The following is a 10,387-nucleotide window of genomic DNA, read 5'->3' on the forward strand; positions in this document are numbered from 1 at the left end:
AATAAATCAAACATCATATTAACGAGCATTTGAGTTAATTTTCCAAAACACTTTTCATTTATTTATTTATTTACTTATATCAATATCAGCTTATGGATTCTTACCTTAATCAAGGAGTTATAATCTATTATTAGTATTATTTATTTTGATGCTAAAATCATCCCAGATTTGGCCAGTGAAGTCTCTTCAAGTTTGTTCCACCTCTTTAAGTATGCACCTCTTTCTGGGGTTGGGTACCATTTGTGATGTGTTGCAAAGTCAAGAAACATGATGCATTTTTTTGTACAATAACTCATGGAAATTCAGTGAAGAGGTTCTCAATCTTAGCAGTCTACCAGGCTTGGTAGTCTTATAGATGATTTATTCTGAGACCAGACTGCTGAAAGTTGTTTTCTTCTCTTTCAAATCCTCCTTCACCTGTGGGGATTCAAAGACCTCTTCAGATGCATCCAAGTGAAAAGTGAATGATTCACCATCTAAGTCAAAAATGTAGAAAAAGAGGCCAACAGGGGCAATAATGGGGAACGGTCATGGAGAGTAAGCTAAAGAGGAAAAGAATATGTAGTCTTAATACAGGTGGCTTCTTTCACTATGTTCAACATAAGGTTTGGAGATTTAGCCTTGTTGCTTTTTATCTGTAGTTTGTTCTTTTTCATGTGTAATATGAATATCATAATTTTAATTAGCCATCTGCTGTTGATACACACGAAGGTTATTTCAATTTGGAGCTTATTATGAATAGTGATGCTATAGACATTCTTATATGCATTTTTGGTGGACATATACATGTATTTCTCTTGAGTACCTAGGATTGGAACTGTTGGGCGATAGGGAGGTATATGTTAATCTTTCAGAGATACAGACAAATAGTTTCCCAAAGTAATGGTACTAATGCCAGTGATATGTGAGAGGTTTGTTCCTCCAAAGTCTTACCAACTCTTGGTATTGCCATTCTTTTTAACTTTAGCTACGTACCATGATGAATGTAATCAATACCTCATTGTGGTTTTAATTTCTATATCTTTTTGGGAATTAGTGTTTTGATGAAGTTCCACGGGGGATTATAATGTGCCTCGTTTGAAACCACTGTCTTAATCACCTCACCTTGGAGTCAAAGAACTTCACCTAGAGATGTAGTCAGGCGTGTGAGATGGAAGGATAGGAAGTATTAAGAATCTGGGAGGAGGAGCCTTGAGACTTGACTGGAGACTGGGATGCTGCAGTGGAATAGAGGAAAGGTTCATTAGAGATGAGGCTGTCAAGAAAGAGAGGCCAGGGAGCTGGCCAAGTGGCATAGTGGTTGGGTTCATGAACTCTGTTTCACTAGCCTGGGGCTCACGGGTTTGGTTCCCGGATGTGGAACTACACACCGCTCATCAGACTATGCTGTGGCGGTGTCCCACATGCAAAGTGGAGAAAGACTGGCACAGATCTTAGCTCAGGGGCAATCTTGAGTGAATGGAGATAGAAAGAACTGGAGCCATAATTTAGAGTGTTCAATGTTGAGAGAGGAATGGTTTGAGCCGGGCTGTTTATCCCTAGGAGTTTATCAAGATTTCATCATGAGAAGGGGAGAAAGATCAAGAGCAACAGGTCTAACAAAAGAGAGGAGAAATGATCATTTGGAGCAGGGACACTTATTCTAATCTTCCCTTATTTAAGGTCTGAGAGGAGTTAAAGAACAATCCTCCATGCTTGAGGGCTTCATGGAGAGGGGTTTCCTAAGTATACATCCGGGGTTCAGTGAAATTAAGATTGTAAAAAGAGGTGATGGGGCATTTGCTGAAAGGAGGTTAGAAGTCCCATATGGCAGTGGGAAGCAAGTGGATGGACTGAGTCATATCAAGTGTGTACAGACAGTATGGTTCTGGATGTCTTGGCTATGGGACATTACAAGAGGGCACTTCGCATCTGGTCATGTCACGGTCAGTGGGATGCACAGCATTTGGGACTGGTTCTGTGGTCCTTTCTTGGGAGTGGTATCTGGTTCCAGTGTGTTATTCCCTGAGCTTTTCCTCACAGTGTGGAGCTGCTCCCTGAGGCTTGTGGGAGATATGACAGAGATTTGGGGCAGGGTTTCCTTGGAAGAAAAAAAAAGATTTTCTGATCACATAAATTTTGGAAATGATACATGCTTACTAAACTTCACTCAAATATTCTTTGAGAAGTCATGTGGTTGGAAAACTATCCAATTTTAACTTTGCTTAGCCAGGTATTTTCCAAGATATTTGATTACAGAAGACGTTGAGGGATAATGGCATCCACTGAACTGTATATGGAAAACATTGTCCTAATATATTAAATCTTCGCGTTAAAAAAATTATCTACGTGGTACGCTTCTCCACATCACTCTAATCCACATAACTAGGTTCCCTTGACCCACCAAAGTCTCAGTCCCTACCACTCCAGCAGAGAAAATCTAGGAAAAGCCACTTCAGAATCCAATCTATCTGAGTAGTAACTAAATCTATATGCTAACCCAGCTTCAATAACGGAGCCCCGTCTTGGTGCTTGTGATTGTGTTTAATTCATAAAATTACAAGTGTCCTCTCTTCCTTATCTGAGGCTCTGCTTTGACAGCAGGTCTTGTATTATAGCCTGTCCAAGCCTAAGATTCTGTCATGTTCATGTCAGCCCTTCCGGAAGCTGGAACCATGAACTCTATGAGCATAACGGGAACTTTATTTTCCCTGCTGCTTGTCTAATAATTATGAATTTTCCTAGCTTTTTTGTTTTATGTTTTTTTCTAACACATAGCCACTTGTTTATCATTTGCTGGATAGAAAATCTCCATTCTCTTTATATAGCCCTTTCCAACTGGCTGCGTTTCCTCTCATCCTCTGTAGCTGATTTCACATAATTAGTTGTATGTATGTCTGGTCTAGATTATCTCCTGGGCTGACCTGCACCCCTGATCCTGAGGGCCAGTTGGAAAGGTAGCTTACCCCCTATCTCCATCATTAGAGTCAAAAATAATGAAGAGCAGGCCAATAAGAGTAGTTAAGGGGAAAAAGTGGTTCAATACCATTTTGAGTTTAATAAAATTTACTAAACATAGAAAAGAAAGTTGAGGGGTAACTTATGTTTTACGTTTTTACTTTTCTTTCCTTCCTTCCTTCCACTCTTCCTTCCTTTCTTCCTTCTTTCTTTCATTTTGATCAGTGACATTGTCAGAGAACTCATCTCTTAACACATGTTCTGCTGTCACATGGGTTTCTTTTCTCATTGATATTTACCTGGATTACTTTCATTCAGTTTGGATATTTCTGAGCACAGATTCTGAAGTAAGCATTTCTTACCATTTGTACCTATGCTTATCATGAATTTGACATAAACCAGCATGTCATGCTGCTCCATGAATGTCAGAATTCTGACACTCAGACCCCAAATTTCCCACTCTTAAATCATGACTGCCTTATCTCTTTGATAAAATTGAAAGCAAGAAACGAATTTCACATCTAAGGCATGAAATTAGTGTGACATATTTGACCTTTGCAAAGTAGACGTGATGCGAAGAGACCAAGGCTTGCCAACACTTCAGAATCTCATACCTTGACAATAAATAAGCAAAATGATACAGCTCATACATTCTCCAGATATTGATAAGGATCTGTCTAAATGTGAATATTTAACTCTTGTTGATAATGAAATTATGTGTAAATACCAAATAATGGTAATCTTTTACTTTCCAACTCATTTCAACGTTAATCACAATATTTTAAAAAATAGTCACCCAACTTTTTATTTCTCCTAGCTCCTTTCTGAAATTAATTCACACGGGTCAGTTCAGTTCAATCCGACCCTTACCCATGAGGTCCTCAGTTTCCATTTAAATATGTGCTGGCCCCCACTTCTCAGGCAGCATGCAGCTTCCAGGCCATCAATAGCTTATATGCCAGTGCCCATCCTACTCTCACCTCCATACAACACAAGTGAAGTGGCCAGAATTACTAACCCCTAGGTTGTCACAGTAAAAGGTACTAGCTTTCCCCTCCTTGGGAAGACCGATCTGCTATTTGATCCCTTTGCATCATGTCTTGGGTGAAAAGAGGCAATAGGATAAAATGGTTTAATATGTTGGCCTTATGTTGATACTCGGATATGTTAGCTCTGCTATTTCCTAGGTGTGTGATCTTGGCAAAATTATTTAAATTCTCTAACACTCAATTTTGCAAAGACTTCAAGCCTAGTTTTTTTATGACCATGTCACTTCTCTGCTCATGTCCCTAAGTAGTTCCCCATTAGCTGCAGGAAGAAGTCCATTCCTTATGGCAGAGTATGCAGAACTCTTCATAATATGGTTCCCACTCTTACAACCCACACTCATGCTCCAGTTAGGCCCAATCACTACCAGTGATTTGCTTTGTCACCCTGGGTAAATTCCTGACCTCTCTGTGCTCCAGTTTTCACATCCATAAAATAGATATTCTAATAATATATATTTCATGTGAGTATTATACTCAAAATAATGTTTAACATATAAATTCTCAAGAAATGTTAGTTATTAGTATTATTACTTGTTTTTATTATTTTTTGCTACTCTTTCATATGCTTGGTAGGCCTAACCCAAAACATTCTTCTGAGAGTACATAAATGGAAAATTTCCAGGTCTTACAATGTGGGAAGAGATAATGCACGACTGCACAAGAATTTCAGAAGAAATCTGAAAACTAGGTCTGGGGTCATGGCATGATGAGTAACAGTATTACCAGTTTACATGCAAGTCTGAGCCATTTCCAGGCAGTAGTGTGGCCCCTGCAGGATTAAAATGTCTGGGAGCCCTTTCGCCCAAGGCTGCTTGGACCATGTGGATTCCTTCCTCGCTAAGGGCTGCTGGCTGCCCCAGTCAACCAATGAGTGTCACGAGGGAGACCGTGAGAAGCAGTGCTTGCTCAGCTCTCCAAGCTCAATCACATCCTTGTGATGCTCAATAAAGCTTGTGAGCAGGACGGATCACTGTCCTTGAGTTGCATTTCCATCCACAAACCCAGCCCGATACCTTGAAAATACCTCTCCCAGCCTTTGCTGCTCCATCTGCTTGAAAGGCCTGTCCCCCTTGACCTGTCCTTTTCACCTAAATCCCTGTCTTCCTTTATTTTTCCAATAACTAAACTAAATATTTAACTTCAGTGAAATATAGCAGTATAACACTGGATGAAGGTACATAGTGATAAGATGTCCTCCTGCTGTTCATTTCCAAACCTGTTTAGAAAATGCACTTAGGCAGCTCTTTATCCCTGGACAATTCAATTCTTCTCTGAAGGCCTTGGCCCAGAATGTCTTTCCTGAGAAACAGCCCACCTTGCCCCTTGCCCTCCACCTCAGATCAAGTATTGCCGTTTATAACACGAATCACAAGGACTCAGACCCTCAGATCTAAGTATTCTTTGGAGCTTTCAGCTGTGGGCACAGAATTCTTACTGTTCTTCTGTCTGCTTACACAGTATAATATGAACAGATCTGAGAGGAAGGTGCCATTGTTTTCCTGTTCTATTGTGAATGTTAATTAGAAAAAAAAAAAAGATATCTTTTCCTTGTGCCTCCCAGTATATTTGCTGTGACTTGAAAACATGAACTCTATTTTGCTATCCAAACACAACACCAGGTCCATTGTAAGATGAACAATAAACTCGTTTAATGAGTAAATGGATGAATGAAAGAATGAAGGGATGCTGTTTTTCTTAGTTTTCTTTGTCTTAATGTATATGAAAAGAATAAACTTTAAAAACAACAGTGTCTAAGTCCAGATATGCAATGCCTACATTTCTTTCTTTCTAATTGTGTCTTGATCCACCCATTTTTTTCCTCTCCTAAATCAAGTTGTCTGTTATATTGAAATATAACAGACAACTTTATAAAGTTGTCTGTTATATTCAAGTCCTGGCTGAAGGAGATTTTTCAGTACTCAGTGTATATGCAGGTTTAATGTGAGCTAAAATGTCAATATTCATACTGCTCCACTTCATTAAATCCACCTTCCTAGTGACTTGGACTGAGAAATTTTATTTTTTTTTCAAGTCCCCAAATTGTGCCCGCATCAGCAATGCAGCACCTGTTAGTCGTCATGGACCCAGTTCACCTCTCGAAGTTATTGCTCAGCACTCTGACAGGGAAGGTTTATGACAGAGAAGCTGAAGGTGAAGGGGATGGATGTAGAAACAGTGAAATACAGCCAGTTCCCCTCTGCCAGATTGCGCACGTGAGGCTCTGAGTGTGTGAGGTCATGTTGCCAACAGCCATGACGCGCTGGTGGGCGGCTGTGCCCTTAATTGGGTGCACATGCTTTGGCAACACTGTGCCCTGATTAGGACTGTGCGGGCCGATCAGCACTAGGCTGGAGCACAGCACTTTCAGGGGAAGAGCATATGGCAAGTGCAGATGTTCAAAGGGGGGCTTCACCCCATGTGCAGCCAGCAACCCTCCTTGAAGAATGATCACCTCCTGTGTTGAGGAAGTACATGCAGGAAGGATCGGCATAAAAGGGTTGTCTGAGAGTCCGATAATTTCCTATCCAGAGACTCCCCACTTGGTCTTCCTATTAGGCACCATGAATTTAAAATATGTGTCCTTGAAGCACACAAACTCTATCTCCCTCTTCTATGACTGAAAGAGAAGATATCAATAGTATCATGTATCGGAGATAAATATTCTTCCATGCCAAGTAGAACCAAAGTAATCCCAATGTTACCAGGTCACATAATTTATCAATATAGATTCTTACTTTATTTACTGTATTAATTCATTGATGAAATGAGTTTATGAAGCACCTAGAAGAGACCAGAAACATTGAAGGAATAATGGACCTAGGCATGCAGAAAAATGAAGGCCAAAATAAGGAATTCATTTACTTACAAAGGACACAATGTGGCGTGGCGAGATGTAAATTAGATGACAGCTAAGTAATTAGTCCCAATTCTTCCAATAATTATCTCTGCTCCCTGGGCCTCAGTTTTCTCACTCAGAGCTAATCATGTTCAACTAAATGAATACAAATGTCCTTTTCAGGCCTAAAATATTACGAATTTATACCCTTTATCTTCCTTATCATGTAGTTAACTTATTCATTAATGTACTCATCCTTTCAAGAACCTCAGAGCATCATCTGTTCCAGGCACAGTTCTAGGTGGTGGGGACACTCTAGTGTGGCAAGATAAATTCTAACATGTACGTGCATAAACAACATACTCTCAAAGAGTCCTCAGGACTATGAAGACAAGGAAAACAAGGAAATAAAATAGAGAGCAGTAGGTAATTAATCTGGTTAAGATGGTCAAAGTAGATGCTTCTATCACATTTTAGCAGGAAGACACCAGCATTAAACATACACACTAATCAATTTACAAGCTATTTTTAGATAGTGATAATTTTTTTTAAAAAAAGGAACATGATAAGGGGGCAGCACAGGGTTCGCCAGTTCGGATCCCGGGTGCTGACCTAGGCACTAGTTGTCAAGCCATGCTGTGGTAGGCATCCCACATATAAAACAGAGGAGGGTGGGCATGGATGTTAGCTCAGGGCTATTCTTCCTCAGCAAAATAAGAAAAAAAAGGAATATGATAGTGAGTGAAAAAGGTGGGACCATAGGTCATGTTGAACTTGAAGATCATCTTGGGGAGTTAGGGTGATCATTTCAAGTCCAACGAGAATGCTCTTACATCAGGGATTGACATGACTTTTTTTACACTATAAAAAGTGTACTCTGGTTGTTGTGCTTAGAGAAAAACATTGTAAGAAGAGCGAGGTAAGAAGCAGGAGGACCACAGAGGCTACTATAGAAGGACAGGTAGGAGACAGCAGTGGTCAAGAGTGAAAATGAAGTAAAGTGGATAGGTTCATGACAGACAGAATGTGAGGACAGAGAAAAAGAGAGAATTTAAGGTTTACTGCTATTTTCCACTTGACTAACAAAGAGGATTGAGGTATTCTCTGCCAAATTGGAGAAGACCTAAGGAGATTAAAATCTGTGTAGCAGGATCTCAAGAGGTTGAAATAAGGATGAGGAGCAGGATATAGACTGAGTAGGGGCTCCTGAAACAGGAAGAAAACCAGAAGTGTGGCATCCTCTGAATATGCAAACTTATTGAATTGTAGCATAGAATGCAAGGTAGTATTGAATGCCTATTTGAAATACTTAGTGATTTATTCAAAGGGGAATGAGTCAGTAGGACTGAGTGATTTTTTGAGCACTGTACAAGTGCTCAGCAGCTGTTATGGTGTAGGACAATGGATGGGTTTATCCCTGATTGGGATTTTGCCTCCTGAGTAGGACAGAGGGAAACACCAACATGGGAGTGAAGCATGTTTGCAAGGAAGTGGTTGTCATGACGAACCCATAGCATCTAAACCCACTAAGAAAGGAGCAAGAATGCTTAATGGAGAGTGAGTAAGTAGTAGGGTCAATGGGTTGGAGGTCTCGATATATTTGCAGAACTTCTGGAAAGGGGGAACTAGATTAAAAGAGCAGGAAGAATGAAAGCTGGTTGTGGGACAGTGAAATGCCTGGAATGCTGGGAGGAATATTTCAGAGATTTTAAGAATATTGACTTCTCTTTCCCTCTCTTCCTTTCTTTCCCCCTCTCTCTCTGTCTCTGTTTGTCTCTCTCAGACTTGGGGACCTGCTGGAAAACAACAATCACTTCTCTTTATCTGAGAAACTCGTCATCTTAAGAGTCTGTGCTTCTCCAAGTGAGAAGCTAAATTCACTTTCCAAGCCTCTCTGGAGCATTGTGATCTAGGATCCACCAAGCAGACTCTATGGCAAAGTTTGACTCAGAAGCTGGTGGTTAGGAGAAGCATGTACTCTAAAAATATCCATTCAGAATATGTGAAAACATACTCATCAAGCTCCCAGCGGCAGTGGTGGCAGAGGAAGCATCCCACATCCGCACCAGTGGAGCCTGCCGCGGCATCTGGGCAGCTGCAGCAGAAGCACTGGTGTTTCCACAGGAGCAGTCCTAAGGGGGTCATTTGGGCATTGTTCCAGACAGCAAAGCCTCCAGTCTTAGTTCTTGAGCCTATGTAAAGATTTTGTGGTACCAAATATCCTTTGATTAATTCCTTTTCTGCTTATGTAAATGATCTCTGACTGATTCAGAGATGGTTCAGTTCCTGGCGATGACAAGGTTTAGCATTTGATCGTGGCAGTGGTTCAGGGAGATGAGACCGTCAGGAAATGGATATTAAAATAGTTGAACCCTTTATAAATTATTCACTGGGGAAGTCTGATAATGCTTAATACCAAAGTAAATGCATATAAACATCTGAACATTCAAACAAAATTCAGCGAAGTATTCCTTGCAGGTCACTAGCCCACTATCATCCTTATCATTCAACATACCCACCCACTGTTAAGGATATTGAAGGCCCTGGTGGCTGCCTGGGAGACAGCGACATAAAGGATGCCTTTGTTTTTCAGTCCTTTCTAGTCCAGAGCTTTTATCACTGTATTTACGCATAGTAGGCATACAAAAAGTCATGGCTGAGCCATTATCACCTTAGTTAAGAGCTTTGTAATTTTCTACTTGGGTTATTTTAGCAGACTTCCTTCTATTCTGTTTGCCAGATTAATCTTGCTTATAACAGCTACTACACCTCTTCATTTTCAAAGACTATCACTGAATATTTATTTTCTGTTCTAACATCACCAAGGCCTGTATGAACATCTAAATCTTAACTCTCTTCTATCTGTTAAATCTTTCACTGAAGTAGACAACATGACATAATAGAAAGGACAAAAGCTTTGACTTTACACACTTCTGGCTATTACTCTCTTACTTTCTATCTGACCTTAAGCAAGCTTCAGTTTTCTGGTACATAAAAAAATAATAATGTATATTTTTTACTTTGGTGAGTTAATAATTTGCTTTATGATTTATAATAAATCTTTGTCAGTTTCTCTCTGATAATAACTAGTATGTTTTAGCTAGCAAAAACTTCGACTTTGGAAGTACTTTTTTTAATCAATCCTCCATTATAGGCAAGTCACTTAATAACTTAATATTTGATTGTGGACAAAATGGAGATTATATTTAGCTTGAAGGATCATGTGAGTTAGATATGCATGTAAAGCAACAAGCATAGCGCTGGGCACATTAACTTACACTAAATCATTCTGTTTACATTTCTCAGGAACTAGCTAAGAGTTAGAACCAAGAATCAAGTTGCTAGTGAGTGAGCAGGACATACACACACATATATATATATTCATAAATATGATGAAATGAATGCACTAGGTTGTTCTAATTATAATTTTATATCAATTATGATTTTGAATAACTAACTAACAATTAGGCAGAAGAATCAAGTTGCTAGCAAGTTAGCAGGACACACATATATAGACAAATATATACATATAATTAAATGTTTATTTAAATTTATCTATTATAGG

Source organism: Equus quagga, chromosome 22, assembly GCF_021613505.1.
Source record: "Equus quagga isolate Etosha38 chromosome 22, UCLA_HA_Equagga_1.0, whole genome shotgun sequence".
NCBI classification, from domain to species: Eukaryota; Metazoa; Chordata; class Mammalia; order Perissodactyla; family Equidae; genus Equus; species Equus quagga.